The sequence below is a fragment of the Ovis aries genome, chromosome 4, assembly GCF_016772045.2.
Source record: "Ovis aries strain OAR_USU_Benz2616 breed Rambouillet chromosome 4, ARS-UI_Ramb_v3.0, whole genome shotgun sequence".
Lineage (NCBI taxonomy): Eukaryota > Metazoa > Chordata > Mammalia > Artiodactyla > Bovidae > Ovis > Ovis aries.
The window spans coordinates 101,041,634-101,058,032 of record NC_056057.1 but is presented as its reverse complement, the minus strand read 5'-3'; the positions used below and the strand labels follow the sequence as shown (position 1 = coordinate 101,058,032).

The following is a 16,399-nucleotide window of genomic DNA, read 5'->3' as shown; positions in this document are numbered from 1 at the left end:
ATTTTTTAAAGATGGCAATTTTCTGGAATGTCCCAATAGGCCACATATCTTAATTTCTTATTTTCCTCAATTGAGCTTCAAGGGAAATAACTGTATCTTTTTCTTCCTCCAACAGATATACCCTTGGCATTTCTTGAAGGCCCTGTTTATTTTCACTTGAAAAGGACCAAAAATGAGATTGACAAACACTCCTTCAATCAGACAACTCTCCTGGGAAATAGCATCTATGGAGTACCTTATATATGCCATCTGATTAATATCAGGTCTCACTTCTTTCTCACAGCAATTCTGTAAAGGGGGTGCTATCATTTTCCTTTCATAAATAAGGAAACTGGAGTCTGAGATGTTATGAGAGTTGTCCAGGACCATTTAATGGGATGGTGACAGAAACGAGGGGATTCAAATTGTGATCTTCGGGGCTCAAAGCACATTACCCTCTCCCTGCCTCCATATTGCCCCCAAATAAGAGAAGGCAGAGCTCAAAGAAAGCATTTTCATCCAGCAAACCCCATTTTTCATATCACATCACAGTCCATGTGAACGAGACCCTGGATTTGTGCAGTGCACAGCCTGTGCGCACTACCATAGCCGTATACGTATTTCTCTTCCCTCTTTTTCACTTGTACCATGGGGCCATCTTCTCTTCCCCAGGTTACACCAAAGTGGAAATGAAAAGCCAAAGAAATCACTGACTTCCACTTAAATGAGAGATAAATATTTCCTCCTCAGAGGCCTGAGGAAGGGGAGAGAATAGATGGTGGCCACTGAAAATAGGAGTGGGGGGCAGCCAGGACCCTGGAGGGATGAGGAGCACTCCAAGCAGAAGAAAGACCCTTCTATGAGAGAGGTCCAGAGGGGAGGACGAGCTGCCCCAAGTGGAAAGGCTCCTCCAAGTTCAGCTGGAAGGACATCCTGACATAGGTAAGTCCCTCTGATCTGCAGGTGGAGAGCTGGGCTGAGGGAGCCCTTCTGTGGGGCAGAAAGGGACAACTGCGTCCCTGACCAAGGGGTGCCTGAGCAGAATCAGAGGTGGGGTGTCCCCGTGAGCAAGGGCAGCATGGACCCCCCAACGACCTTACAAGAACTGCAAACCCCACCATGTGGGCAGGAGACTCACCGTATAACTGGATGGTATAACTGATACTGGGGATAAAACTATCCTCTTAAACAGCTGCCACCACCCCTCTTCAGGAAGAAACTCCTCGTCTGGGAGAGGAAGCTGGTGAGGACTCGGGGTGCATGGTGAGCCCGTGAGGGTGGGAGATATGGGGAGTACAAGAGCTTCCAAGGCGGGGAGCCGGGGCTGTCTGCTGGGGGGGGTGGTGGATGGGGTGTGGGGGGATGGAGGGGAGGAGGGGAGATGGTGAGAAGTCAGAAGATGGTGGGAGGCTGTGCGGAGAGGTGAGGTGCCCCCTCTCTGCAAGTGCCCAGCTCTAGGAACAATTCAACCGGGCTCAGTGGGGCTTTCTGGTCACTGGAGCCATGGCTGTGGTCATATGTGGGCAGCTGAGCTGAGGGCAGGGACACATCCAAAGACTTGGGGGCCTGGAGGCTGCAGTGACCCCGACCAACTACATCAGCCCCCCTCCCTCCTGGAATTTGAAGAATTGGGAGATTCCAGCCAAGGGCTGCGGCGTGACCCCAGGAGGCCCCAGCGGGAACTCGCTTCACAGAGGATTCCATGGCAGGGGAGAAATGTAACTTCCACATGGGAGGTTCCGAGAGCACGTCCTGGAGCAAGCGTTGACTTAGCATGCGAGCTTCCTTAGCCAAATAGGAAATGGCTGCCCACTCCAGTATGCCTGCGAGAATCCCACGGACAGAGGAGCCTGGCGGGCTACGGTCCATGGGGTCACAAAGCGTTAGACACGACTGAGCGGCTAACACACACGCACACACTTCAGGACACACTCTCAGAGGCCCTTCTCCCCACCTCACCAACTGGGTGTCACCCACCTCTTTCCTGTGGAGATCGGCAGAGAAAGGGAGGGGAAGGCTGCTTTCTCCCTGGTTCTTCAGAAAGTATGAAAGTGCTCAGGGAGAAACGGGGGTGAACAGTAGAGAGATTATTCTCACACTCAAAGGAAGCCTGGTTGCGTACGTTTGCCTTTAATCAAATGACGCACTAGAGGGCTGTTTATCTTACCGCTTACAAATGATTGGGGAAGTATTTAAACTTTAAAGACTCGGGGAGTGAGAATTTACTCCCATGCTGTTGGAATAATTTGACTGTTTTGGCAATGTCTACATATAAGCACCGTAAGACACTTGTCCGCCTGAGACTAATACATTCACTGCGGTATAACTAGCACTGGGTCCATTAACTTGGAAATGCAACTCCAACCAGCTGGCTGATGGCAAGGTTAGCCCATGGTTGGCACACTCCACACATTTGTGGAGGGAGGGAGTCCCCATGAACTGAGACTGACAGTGATTATGAACTTGGAATCATGAAAGAAAAGTCAAGGGCTTTGAAGGCAGAGGGCGCTGTCCCGCAGGAGACAGAAGATGGCACTTGAACAGAGAATTCCTCTGCTTGCTGAGACTGCGGAAGCTGGAGTGAGGGGCTCAGATCCAAGCATCCACAGGCGCCCAAACCTTCCCGGCCAGCACAATGGTCTTCTCTGGGTCTCTTGTTTGCTTTCCTTTGATTCTGCCCTTCAAAGGAAATAGGGTGTGTTGATGTTCTGGAGAAAGAATGTGCCTTCTGGGCGACCTAATTCATCCTGCAGTAGAATGAAAAGGAAATGAAGGCGCAGAAAGAAGCAAGGCTCATGGAGTATCTCAGTAGAGTGAAAGCCTGCAAGTCTGTTAATATACTGCTCTGTGCACGTGGGCAGGTCCTGCTGCTGTGCTTTCACCCGCTAAACCATGGACAGCAAACAACTGGTGTGAAGAATAAACGTTACATGGGATCTGGATGAAGGGTGAGACAAGAAGGCCTAATGTGCTTGACACAGAAAAGAACAGATGCACACCCTATCTCATTTAATCCTCACACCAGCCCAAAGGTAATGGTACATAAGCAAATAAAAGCAAAGCATACCAAAACAGGCTCACGAAGAAAACAGGCTTCACACCACTGGGAAGCATTAGGATCAAGACTTGGGGGTCTAGTTCAGTCTAATGCCAGAGTCCCTTCTCTTTCCACTGACTCTCAAAGCAACAAGCACTCTGAAAATCACAAAGAGCACTGGAAGTCCCCTGTCTATTGACCAGAGGCCAAAGATGCTTACTCCTGAAAATCCCCAGCTTAATAGAGGTCTCAGATCTTCAGAAGATGCAGTATAGATGAGATATTTTCAGCTAGCTACTTCTACTGGTCTACCAGGCTATACTTTTCCAGTTTAGCGATGGACAGGGTGAGTCATGGGATTTTGTTTTTAAGAAGGTTAAATTTCCACAACAAAGTAGCTGTGGTATGTTGGGCTAAGGGAGATGTTTTTGCCCAAGAAAGCTGGTTACTGGGGCCATGCAAGTTGATACATGCCTCTGAGTCCAGAAGCTTGAGGCAGACAGGTGCCCGAGAGGCGGGTATTAGATTCTGCCCATCCCCCCATCCCCACCCTCTACCTCCCCACCCCAACCCTGTTCTCATTTTATTCGACTTAAATTGGTCTTTAGTCAGCATCTGTGTTGATACAGAAATGCAGACTCTCTGTAGCTTGAATGACAGTCAGCCATTCAACCTTCTCTCTCCCAATGCCTGTGGTCTCTGCACTTGCTGAGTTGGTCACCTTCATCTACATGTTTGGGTCTCTGTGTGTTTAATGAACACAGGTGTTAGGGTTCCCGTAGAGTCAAACATTTGGGTCTAAACCATCGAGGACACTCACGCAGTTGGTTTTTCAGTCAGACATTTGACAGTGTGTAGAGACTGCTTCCCAGGTGGCGCTAGTGGTAAAGAACTGGGAGATGTGGAAACCTTGGGTTTGATCTCTGGGTCAGGAAGATCCCCTGGAGGAGGAAACGGCAACCCACTCCAGTATTCTTGCCGTGGACAGAGGAGCCTGGCGGGCTATCATCCACAGGGTCACAAAGAGTTGGACGTGACTGAAGCAATTTAGCATGCGCACACAAAGACGTTTAAGCCTATTCCGGTCTTCTTAAGACTGGAAGTGTAAGCAAAGACCTGCTCCTCTCAAAAGTGCTAGAAAGTTCCTCAAAAAGTTAAACATAGAATTTCCATTTAAACCAGCAATTCCACAGCTAGGTATACACCCCCAAAGAACTGAACACTGGAATCCAAACAAATACTTGTACCCAATTGTTCATAGCAGAACTGTTCACAGTCCAATGCTCACCAGCAAAGGAATGGATAAAGAAAATACGGTGTCTCCACACAATGGATAACGATTTGGCCTTAAAAAGGAGGGACGTGCTGATATGTGCTACAACACAGGTGAGGTTTCAACACATGCTAAGTGACAGAAGCCAGACACAGAAGACCATATATTTTAGGGTTCTGTTTGTATGAAATATCCAAAATAGGCAAATCTATAGAGATAGAAAGCCAGTCAGTGGTTACCAGGGACTGGGAGCCAGAGAATGGGGAGTGACTGCCTAATGAGCACAGGGTATCCTTTGGGGTTGGGGGAAATGTTCTAGGACTAAAGACAAGTGACGGCTGCCCAACACTGTGAATATACTGAAAGGCACTAAACAGTGCATATTAAAAAAGTTACTTCTGTGCTATGTATGTCTTGCCTCACTTTTTCTTCTAAGTGCTGGGAGCATGGAGTAGGGAGCAGAGAATGAACGAACGGATGGAAGGCCTGCGAGCAAACAGCACCATGGCAGGAGAAGCCAGGGACCAAGATACAGATGGCAGCAACTCCGCTACAAGCTGTGTGATGGTGGGCAAGTCACCCACCCGCTCAGGGCCTCCCTTCTCTCCTCTGTGGGAAGGGAGAGGCTCGGCACAGCCAGTTCTGAGGACACGCTGTCCATGTCAGCTACGGTTGCAAATACACTTGTTCATTTCATGGATCTACACATTCTTCTCTAAGGACCTTCTTCTAGATGCATTCCGTTGTTGCTTTTTTAAAAACATACCCTTCTAATCATTTTTAAATTTTGTTTGTTTCTGGCTGTGCTGGGTCATCACTGCCGGATGCAGACTTTCTCTAGTTGCAGCCCCACCCCTGCCCCACTACTCTCTAGGGCTTTAGTAGCTGTGGCTCATGAGCTTCACTGCCCCACAGCAGGTGGGATAGTCCCGAACCAGGGATCAAACACATGTCCCCTGCATTGGCAGGTGGATTCTTAACCACTGGACAATGGGGAAGTCCCACCCTGGTTTTTAAATCAGTTCACTCATTCAAGCTTCACCACCTTCCAAGAGAAAACTCAGAGAGGCCAGAAGAACCTGCTGTGCTGATTAAAAAAAAAAAAAAATTCTATGTTGAATAGGGGGATGTGAAAGGCAGAGCAGGGCCTGCAATTAGTGAGTACAGGGAGCAGATGACATCAATGCTTCTGGCCAAGGCTGTTGAAGAAATATACACTTTCACTTCACCGCCCTGCAAAGTTAAAACTCCCCACTATGTGTGATTCACTATGACCCTGTAAGTAATCCTGAGGCCGTCTACTCCAAGGGAAGATCTGATTTGCAGCCAGGGGAGCATCACGACTGAGCACACTGGCCATGATGAAGCTGGTGCCCCAACCCCTGCTGGGTACACCCAAGGTGCCAAGGAGGCTGCGGGGCTGTCTACTCTGTGACCGCGGTCCAGATGGGAAGGGCTACAGGCACTGGAGCCCCTGCAGGACACAACTTCAGACACACCCACGGGGCTGTGATCGGCAGGACATCCCGTGCTGTGGTGTGACACCCTGCTCCACCTTCCAGAGAGCAAAGCACCAGTCTCCCCTCTGCTGGGCCACCCATTAAGGGAGGGCCCCAGCTCCCCTGAGCAGCACTGGCACCAGCAAGCCGGCAGGGCAGGGCAGGCCACGGTTTGATGGGAGGCTCCCCTGGACAGACAGACCTGCTCCAGGGTGTTACCTGCTCTTGGCTGCCAACAGCTGGCTAGCCCTGGGAGCTCCGTGCACAGGGAAGAGAAATGCACAGACTCATTCATCTAGGTGTGATCCCCTGGACCAGTGGTCCCCAACATTTTAGCACCAGGAACGGGTTTCATGGAAGACAATTTTTCCATGGACCATGGTATGTGGGGGGGTGGGGGGGAGAGATTTCCAGATGATTCAACTTATCGTGCTCTTTATTATTACATCAGCTCCATGTCAGATCAACAGACACTAGATCCCAGAGGTTGGGGACCCCTGCCCCTGTACCTTCTGATGCTGCTTACACAGGCTTTGCCTTGACCAAAGAACTCTCCTATAAGGCAGAAAGCCAAGCACAGTCACCTGGGGTTCACGCTGCATTCAGTCTTCTCAGTATGCCAACTCATATACTGGCAAAAATGATCCGTGTGTGTCTACTTCACAATCGAACACTTACCAGTATGAACTGTGTTAGCATACTTCTGCTTAGTGCAGCGAGAGGTTCATAATAAACAGAAGGCCAGTTCTCTGCCTTAGGGACTTTCATTTGTTCACTCCTTGATTCACTCCATTTTTGAGTCTATCAAGTTGCCAGGCACTGATTCCACCTTCAAAGTCAATGGAGAGGAAAACTGCTCACACCTAAAACAGCTAGAGAATAATCCCAGACAGACATAGAAAGTGAGAATGTTAGTCGCTCAGTTGTGTCCAACTCTTTTCAACCCCATGGACAGACAGCCTCCTCTGTCCATGAAATTCTCCAGGCAAGGATACTGGAGTGGGTAGCCATTCCTTTCTCCAGGGGATCTGCCCAACCCAGGGGCTGAATGCAGGTCTCCAGCATTGCAGGCAGATTCTTTACTGCCTGAGCCACTAGCTGCTGCTGCTGCTAACTCACTTCCGTCGTGTTCGACTCCGTGCAACCACATAGACGGCAGTCCACCAAGCTCCCCCGTCCCTGGGATTCTCCAGGCAAGAACACTGGAGTGGGCTGCCGTTTCCTTCTCCAATGCAGCAAAGTGAAAAGTGAAGTCACTCAGTCGTGTCCAACCCACCTGAGCCACTAGGGAAGCCCCCAGACAGACATAGCATGGAGGCAAATCATGACAACTGCTGACACTCACTGTAAGTTTAGCCATTCAAGTTTATCCTTATATATATGTGCATCCTTATATATTCAAGTTTATCCTTATATATGCATCTACTTTCAAGCTAGAAAGAGTCCAAGTCACCGCTAGGTCCAATGGCATGGTACCCTACCCAGGGACTGACAATTCCAGGATCTCTTGGACAGCTTATTAAACGTACAGATTCCTCATGCCCATCAGGGCTGCAAGGATGTGGAGAAGCTGGGGTTCTAAGGCACTATTGGTGGGAATGTAAAACAGTGCAGCTGCAGGAGAAAACACTTTGATGGTTCCTCAAAAAATTAAAATTACCATGTGGTCCAGCAATTCACTTCTGTGTACGTCCAAAAAAACTGAAAGTAGGGTCTCAGAGAGATGTATGTACACCCAAGTTCATAGCAGCACTATTTACAATAGTCAAAAGGTAGAAGACTTCCCTGGTAGCAGAGTGGATGGAATCTGCCTGCCCAAGCAGGGGACACGGGTTTGATCCCTTGTCTGGGAAGATTCCACGCAATGAGGGGCAACTGCTGCTGCTGCTGCTAAGTCGCTTCAGTCGTGTCCGACTCTGCGCGACCCCAGAGACGGCAGCCCACCAGGCTCCCCCATCCCTGGGATTCTCCAGGCAAGAATACTGGAGTGGGTTGCCATTTCCTTCTCCAATGCATGAAAGTGAAAAGTGAAAGCGAAGTCGCTCAGTCATGTCCGACCCTCAGCGACCCCATGGACTATAGACTACCAGGCTCCTCCGCCCATGGGATTTTCCAGGCAAGAGTACTGGAGTGGGGTGCCACTGCCTTCTCCAACTAAGCCAGTCCAAAGCTTACCATGGACACCTAGAGCCCAAGCTCCAGAGCCCTCAAGCTGCAACTACTGAGCCCATGTGCCCGAACCACTGCCTGCGTGCTGAGAGCCCAAGCTCTGTAACAAGAAGACGCCACAGTAAGAAGTCTGAACACCACAATTAGAGAGTAGCTCCTGCTCGCCACAGCTCGAGAAAGCCCATGCAAACCCAGTGCAATGAAAACCCAGCGCAGCCAAAACCAAATAAAAGGTAGAAGCAACCCCAGTTCCCACCAACAGATGAAGGAATAAACAAAATGTGGTCTATACATAGAGCAGAATGCTATTCATCCTGAAAGAGGAAGGAAATTCTGACACCTGCTTCACAATAAACCTTGAAGAGCTTATGCTAAGTGAAATAGGCCCAGCATAGACAGACAAATGCTGTATGATTCCAGCGATTAGGAGAGTACTGAGAGTCACAGACACAGGTGGTTGCCAGGCGCTGGGGGAGGACAGAATGAGGAGCTGTTGTTTAATAGATACGGGGTTTCAGTTTTCCAAGATGAAAAATTTCTGGTGATTGGTTGCACAACAATATGAATATACTTACCATGACTGCACCGAATTAGTAAAAATAGTCCAGATGGTAAAATGTGTGTCATGCATTTTACCCCAATCTTTAAACACACAGGTTCCTGGGCCCTGGGCCCAAAGATTCAGACTCGGCCATCTGGAGAAGGACTCTGGAATCTGTTTCTAAGGCTTCCTGGGAGTTGCTGACTTGTGGCCAGTTTGGATACCTCCAATCCAAGTTCTTATTTTAGAGATGAGGAAACTGAAATCCAGGGAAGTAAAGTGATTTGCCAAAGGTCACTCGGCTCCCTGGTGATGCCTTAGGACAAGCCTAGACTGGCGCTTCCTAACCCTGGCTGGACATCTGAGTCACTCACCGGGCCCCAACCCAGACCCACTGAATGAGGATTTCTGGGGGAAGCGGCCTGAGCAACCAGAATTTGTAAACGCTCCATGAGTTCTTAAAATTTTGATGTGAGGCCAGAATTGAAGATGCCTGACCCAGTCTTCTGGTTCTTTTTCACTCTCACAGGCTGGACACCAGACGTTGGCTGAAAAGTGGGGACCACGTGTCTGCTGTTTGAGAGGCCTGCTACCGGCAGAACTTCCAGCCAAACTCAGTGGTTTAGCAACGGAAGTTTCTCTGTTGCATGTTTTGTGTTTCGGGGTCTAGTACATTGACTCTGTCTTCTCAGTGCAAAGGAGAACTCAGCCCCCTGGAAAAAACACGTTGAAGAAAGGGCAAAGTGTAACCACACTGCTCCACTTTGCTAGTCAGGGATGCAAAAGAAAGTCACATTTTTTATAAAGTCTCCAAGCTTCCAACTGCTCTAGTAAGAAATCAAGACCCACTTCCAGAACTTCCTTCCAAAAACCACTCCAAAAAACCCCAGGCTAGCTTATGCAAACCAAAGGGTAGCCCTGCCTATACTCAGCACAGAGTGACAAGACAGCCTTCCTGCTTCAAGCAGATCCAGTTCTAAAGGGCTGTGAGTCTAAAGTGAAGAAGCCACCTCTGGACTCACTGCCACCAATAGGACTGTGACTCAACCACGCAGAGCTTTAACACCACTTGTGGATGACATGCGTCATTTGGGGCAGTCATCAAAAAGATAAGAGATAATGAGTGTTGGGAGCCTGTGAAGAAAAGAGAACCCTTGTGCATCTCTGGTGGGAAAGTAAATGGTGCAGCCACCATGGAAAGCAATATAGAGTTTCCTCAGAAAAATTAAACACAGCACTACCATGCAATCCAGCAGTCTCATTTCTGGGTATACATCCAAAGGACGCTAACACGGGATCTCAAAGAGGTATCTGTACTCCCCTGTTCACCGCAGCATTATGTACAATAATCAGTACATGGACACAGCCCAAATGTCCATCAGCAGATGAACAGGTAAAGATGTGGTGTACACATACACAATGGAACAGTATTCAGCCATGGAAACAAAGAAATCCTGCTGCTCGCTACAACTTGGATGAAGCTTGAAGGCATTATGCTAAATGAAATAAGTCCGGCAGAGAAAGACAAACGCTATATGACCTCCTTTACATGTGGGATATAAAAATGCTGAACTCAGAGAAACAGAGAGTGGAATGGTGGTTACCAGGGGCTGGGCGTGGGGAAAATAGGGAGGTACTGGTCAAAAAGCACAGACTTCCTGTTATAAAAATAACAAATTCTGGGGATCTAATACCTAGCATAGTGATTATAGTTAATGATACTATAGCATACATCGGATATTGCTGAGAGAGTAGATTTAAATGTTCTCATCACTAAAAAGAAATACTAATTTTGGGGGATGGAAGTATTAGGTAATGCTAACATGGTAATGATTTTGCAATATTTAAGTGTATCAAAAGAATATGTTGTGCACTTTACCTTTTTTTTTTTTAACTTTGAAAGGAACAAGATTTATTATTTACAGGTCCTGGAAATTACACAGGACACCTGGAGGCCACACAGCAAGGTTGCAGGTAGAGAGAAGGCGTCATTGTGCACATTAAACTTACACGATGTTATATGTCAATTACATCTTAATAAAGCTGGAAAATAAATACATAGGCCAATATTACCCACACCAAACACCTGTTGAGACAGGTAAACTACTCCCCGTCCCCACCCCCACAATGATCTCTGCAAGTATCCTAAGAAAATCCTCATCATCTGTGATCTTCAGGCCAGTGTGTCTGCAGTCAGCCCCTCAAATTCACTCTGTGATGTGGAGCAGATTTGAGCAGGCCTTAAACCTATGTGTGGCTTGTGATGGTTCAGCAGCAGCGTTTTTACCACCTATTGGCTTTAAGGTCCTGAACAGACTCCTAGCTCTCATCTGAATCGACGTTAAGCCAAGACTTCTGACAACGGTACTCCTTTCATCACAGTAGTAAATGTCTTTGATTCCATCAGTCACTCTCCTTGCTCGCCTTTGACTTGGCAAATACCTCATGTGTTGCTTGGTCTACACTTTGTCCTTCTAACCATCACTATGTCTAGAAATAATTCACTATACATACACAAAACACACACATACACATACACAAAAGAGTATGCTGCTATGCAAGGACCTCGTCTGATCACCTCTCCTGCTACCTGTTGGGGGCAGGCAGAGCTGGTGCGCTTCAGCTCTGAAGAGGGGTTCTGAAGGTTAGAGGTTGGTTTGGAGGTGGAGAAGCATCTATGCTCTTCCCAGTCCCCCAATATCCTCATTCTCCATCCTTGCTGCCTCTTCTCCTAAAACATGACATCACCTCCAATACAATGGGCCCAGCGCCCAGAACAGGCCCGTTCACCCCAGGAGTCACCAGGACGATGCTGTGAAGGCTGCAATCCACAGGATGAAAGGCAGCCCTAAGCACAGCGCTCCCTGCAGCTGAGTACTATGGAGGGGTCCCCCAGCCCTCAGCCCCACACCCAGCATCCCACGGAAGGAGTGTAAGAACTTGGACTTCAAATGTTACAGGTCCAATAACCCACTCTTCCCATCTATGCATGTAGGAAGATACACACACATGCACACACAGTTGTTTCTTTCCCCAAAGTCACATTCACAGCTCCGTAAGAGTTAAACCTAGAGGAGTTCCTAAAAAGGCCGAATACTGTAGGCTCTCTGAGCCCTAGGCTAGACTCCCTAACCCTATGTGAGCTTCCTCTCAGAGATGTCTGTTATTCTTTCTTGCCATCTAACCTGCTGGGCAACTCAGTTTATAACTTATAACAACATTGAATTTCCTAAAGAGGGGATTAGGGTCTCAAACCAGTCCCTCCCTAGTAGACACCTGTGCTCCATATGTAAATATGCCCAGGGGTTCACTGGTGGCTCAGTGGTTAAGAATCTGCCTGGCAATGCAGGAGACTCAGGTTCCATCTCCGATCCAGGAAGATCCCACGTGGTCTGGAGCAGCGAGGCCTGTGCACCACAATTACTGAGCCTGTTTTCTAGAGTCCTAAAGCCACTGCGATGAGAAGCCCTCACACGGCAACTGAGAGTAGTCCCTGCTCACCAAAACCAGAGGAAAAGCCTGTGCAGCAAGAAAGACCCAAAGCAGCCAAAAATAAATAAATAAAATTTAAGTATATATATATATAGATATATAGATATAGATATATACACACACCCACACACCCAAACTCTCCCCATCCCAATAACCTTACTCTGCACAGGTATTGCTGAAGAACCATTCCATTAACTTTCCTGTCACAAGACAAAAGAAAGTCTTTTCAGACTTTAAAGAGATATAAAAACAATTGGAAAGGAAGAGGTAAACATCACCATTTACAAATTCTGTGATGATATACCAGACAACCCCCAAAACACTGACAGAGAAACTATCTCAAAACAATAAGAATATTTAGTAATATAGTAGGCTCCAGAACTAATAAACAATAAACCTCTGAAGATAAAATGGGGAAAACAGGCAGCATTTACAATAGGAACTAGAAAGAAAAAAGATAAAATTAACCAAAAATCTCAAGACCTAGAGGAAAAAAAACCTTGAAAACTGTTCTAAAAGGAAACAAAAGAGAATCTGAACAAAGAGAAAGGAATACTATGCTGTGATATGCCAATATTCTGTAAAAGAATTTATAAGCTTAATATATCAACATAAATACCCACAAACTTTTTTTTTCTGGAGTAAGACAAGATGATTCTAATGTTCTCAGAGAAAATTCTGGAAAAGGTAATGAGTAGTATTTATATTAGTATTATTAATTATCACAGTAGTATTATTAAACTTCAAAATTTTAATTTAGTAGTACTAGTGAATAAATAAGCAGACAGACTAATGAAATGGTAGAAAATCTAGAAATAGTCTGGAGAATACCCAGAAATAGCCTTCCTTCCAATGAAGGAGTTTGGTATATAAGAACACTGGAAAATCTGTGGGGAAAACATAGACTTTTTGATAAAAGGTGTTATTACAACCTGGTAGGCCATCTGGAAACAATTTGTAAACCATACCTTCTGCCAAAAGCCAAGAAAATTTTCAAGTGGGTCAAGATTTAAATGTGATGACAAAAAAAAAAAAAATCAGAAAACAAGAGAGAAATCTTTCATAACCTTAGAATGGTTAAAGCATTTCTAAAATGATTCAAAATCCAGATGAGAAAAAAAAGGTTAAAATTGTTTACTTCATAAAAATTGAAACCTCTGCATGGATAAACACAAACAGCCGAATGAACCATTATAAAAACAAGGACCAGTGACAAATAGAAAAATATTTTCAGTTCACATTCCATAGATAAAAAAGGCTCTTCCAAAATGATAGGTAAAATGATTAATGGCCCAAAGTTACATGGGTGAAGAATAGCCCATAAAAAGGAAATACAGACGCTCTACCTCGCTCATAATAAAAGATGCAAATGAAAGACACTGAAATACCATTTTCTTAATTAACAAATGGACAAGAATCCTAAAGTTTAATAAGGCAGAAGATTGTAGAGGAAGCAGATCCTCTCACTTATGGCTGGTAGAGGTGTAAATTAATACAATCTGTTTGGAAGTAATTTGGCCATATTCCTTAAAGCGCAAAGGTATGTTCCCTTTGACCCAACAATTCTACTTTCAGGGATTTATCCCACTGGCATTCTTTAACACATGCAAAATGAACCTCTGTACAAAGTTATTGACTGAAACGTTGTATGCAACAGCAAAAGATTAAAATCAACTTAGATTAGAATCAACTTTAATCAACATCTAAGTTGAGTACATAAGCTAAATGCAGGAAATGCAGGTTCGATCCCTCAGTTGGGAATCCCCTGGAGGAGGAGATGGCAACCCACTCCAGTGTTTTTGCCTGGGAAATCCCATGGACAGAGGGGCCTGGTGGGCTACTGTCCATGGGGCCACAAAGAGTTGGACATGACTGAGCAACTGAGCACATTTATAGGAACTAAAAATACATACATTCACAATTAAAGCAATTATGAACAATAAGATACAAGAAGGCCACAAACCAATTGCCACTTCAGAGGTGCTGGGAGCAAAAGCAGGCAACTGCACATGATCTCGGCACACAGCACCACCATGAGGGCGAACAGACCACCTAAGCCTCCCCTCTCGCCTGACCCGCCCATCTGCCTCTACCTTCACCCCATTAACCTGCCCTCCTCGGAGGGCGAGCAAGAGTGCTTATTACTTGTTTTCACTCCCTTGTGCTACAACCCGAGTCCCAGTAAAGCCTTGCCTGAATCTTTCATCTTGCCTTTTATCAATTTCTACTGATGAAAGAGTCTAAGGACCCAAGTCAGTAAGACAGCCACTAAATGGAATATTATACAACTCCAAAATGGAATGGGAAACTCTTCAGGGACTGTTATGGCAAAGTCTCCTAGAGAAGACATTAAGAGGGTAAATGAAGGTACAGAGTGTAGGGAACACCGTTAGTTGTTACTAAAAATTTGGGAGAGGAAAGCCTGTATATTCATATTTGTTTGTACCTGCTTTAATAATACATCTTAAAGAATGTTTGTACCTACTTTAATAATACCTCTTAAAAAATACTATGGGACAGCTGCTGGAGGAAGAGAAACTGGCAGGACAAGGGAGAGAATGGGGAAGGAGCCATTTTACCCTATCTATTTATAGTTTTCATTTTTGAACTATGCAAATGTATCACCTGTTTTTGAAAAAGAGTAATTTTTTAAAGAACATGCTGAACAAGGGGGATTAAATGGTATTTCCCTTGATTAACACTGGTCGTTAAAGCCACTCTCATGAAGCTTCCTGCCACAAACATCAATTAGGCTACTCTCTGCATATTGCATAGGGGGCCTCTGTGCAATTCCACTCCCAACCCACAGGTTTCAGTCCCCAAGGTGGGGACATTGAATGGTCAGCCAAACCCCAACTATCCCTGAATTGCTGAAAAAAAAAATGCAAAAGTAGATAACTTGGCCCAAGAAAGTCTTTCTTTGTTCAAGCTTATTTCCCAAACCATACAGTAAATGCTGAATGCTGCTGCTGCTGCTGCTGCTGCTGCTGCTGCTGCTGCTGGATGCTCAGTCATGTCTGACTCTCTGCGACTCCATGGACTGTAGCCCGCCAGGCTCCTCTGTCCATGGGGATTCTCCAGGCCAGAATACTGGAGTGGGTTGCCATTTCCTTCTCCAGGGGACCTTCCTGACCCAGTAAATGTTTAATGAGTTAATGCAAACTCAATATTCATTATGGAGATACAACAAAATAATCTGTGATTATATTTTAAGATAAAAATTGCTTTTAGAGGCAAAATACAAGAGAATATACAGCCTAAATGCATCTGACGCCGCCCACTAAAGTGATAAAGTGAAGTCGCTCAGTCGTGCCCGACTCTTGGCGACCTCATGGATAGTAGCCCCTGTGGACAGAGTAGCTTCTCCGTCCATGGGATTTTCAAGGGAAGAGTACTGGAATGGGTTGCCATTTCCTTCTCCAGGGAATCTTCCCAATCCAGGGATCGAACCCAGGTCTCTCACATTGTAGACAGACACTTTACCGTCTGAGCCACCAGCCTACTGTTTCACCATAATTGTTCTTTTATTCATGATGGTGTGTGCTAAGTCACTTCAGTCATGTCCGACTCTTTGTAACGCTATGGACTGTGGCCTTTCCAGGCTCCTCGGTCCATGGGATTCTCCAGGCAAAGATATGAGAGTGGGTTGCCATTTCCTCCTGCAGGGGATCTTACCGACCCAGGGATTAAACCCATGTCTCTGATTCTTCTGCACTGGCAGGCAGATTCTTTTCTACATGTACCTCCTGGAAAGCCACACATGAGGTGGTCGACAATTCTCTCAGAAGCAACATGTCAGGCTCTACTATATGATATGTTAAGCTCAGTTCTTATCTCAGAGATACCACGGGCATAGACAGATTTTTAAATTACTTTCTTTCCATTAGAACTGTGGCTATTTAAGCAACGCTATCACTCGAGTTAAAACGAAGAAGTGGGGGCCCTTCCTGCCTGCCCACTGTTGACGTATCTATTCCTCTGACTTGTGTGCAAAGCAAGAATGTGTTTGGAAAGGAGACTTTGCTCTTTTTCTGGATGGCTAAGCTCCTGAATACTGCCTATATTCTCAGCCAGACTGGAAGCTGTGCTTTATTTATCTGAATGCTCAAAGACTAAGATGTATCAACTGGCACACAGGAGGGGCTCAGCAAAGGTTTGGTAAATGAATGATGAGGTCAGAGAAAGGAAATTGAGCTACCAATGGTTAGGATAAAGCAGAGTCCAAGCCTTTCTTCTACTATCAGTTAGCAAATACAGGAGGGGTATTTAGGAAGCCTGAGAATTCTCCAGGGACATGGGCACTCCATGCATTTCAGTCTCTGTTGGCACATCTTTAGGTGGATCACTAACTTTCTGTGGACAGTAGACAGTAGGTGAACAATGGCACCAGCATGTTCAATCATAGAGTC

General features: G+C 46.1%; 1 long non-coding RNA gene across 2 annotated transcripts in view; it reads left to right on the top strand.

Annotated features, from left to right (window-relative positions):
• LOC114114614 (uncharacterized) overlaps positions 1–12,607 on the top strand; it is a 34,018-nt gene extending 21,411 nt beyond the window's left edge. For both annotated transcript variants that reach the window (XR_009600451.1, XR_003589247.3), the window contains 3 exons: positions 116–263; positions 652–921; positions 9,028–12,607. This is a non-coding gene — a long non-coding RNA (uncharacterized LOC114114614). The remainder of the gene's footprint in view (positions 1–115; positions 264–651; positions 922–9,027) is intronic.
• Positions 12,608–16,399: the final 3,792 nt, after the last annotated feature.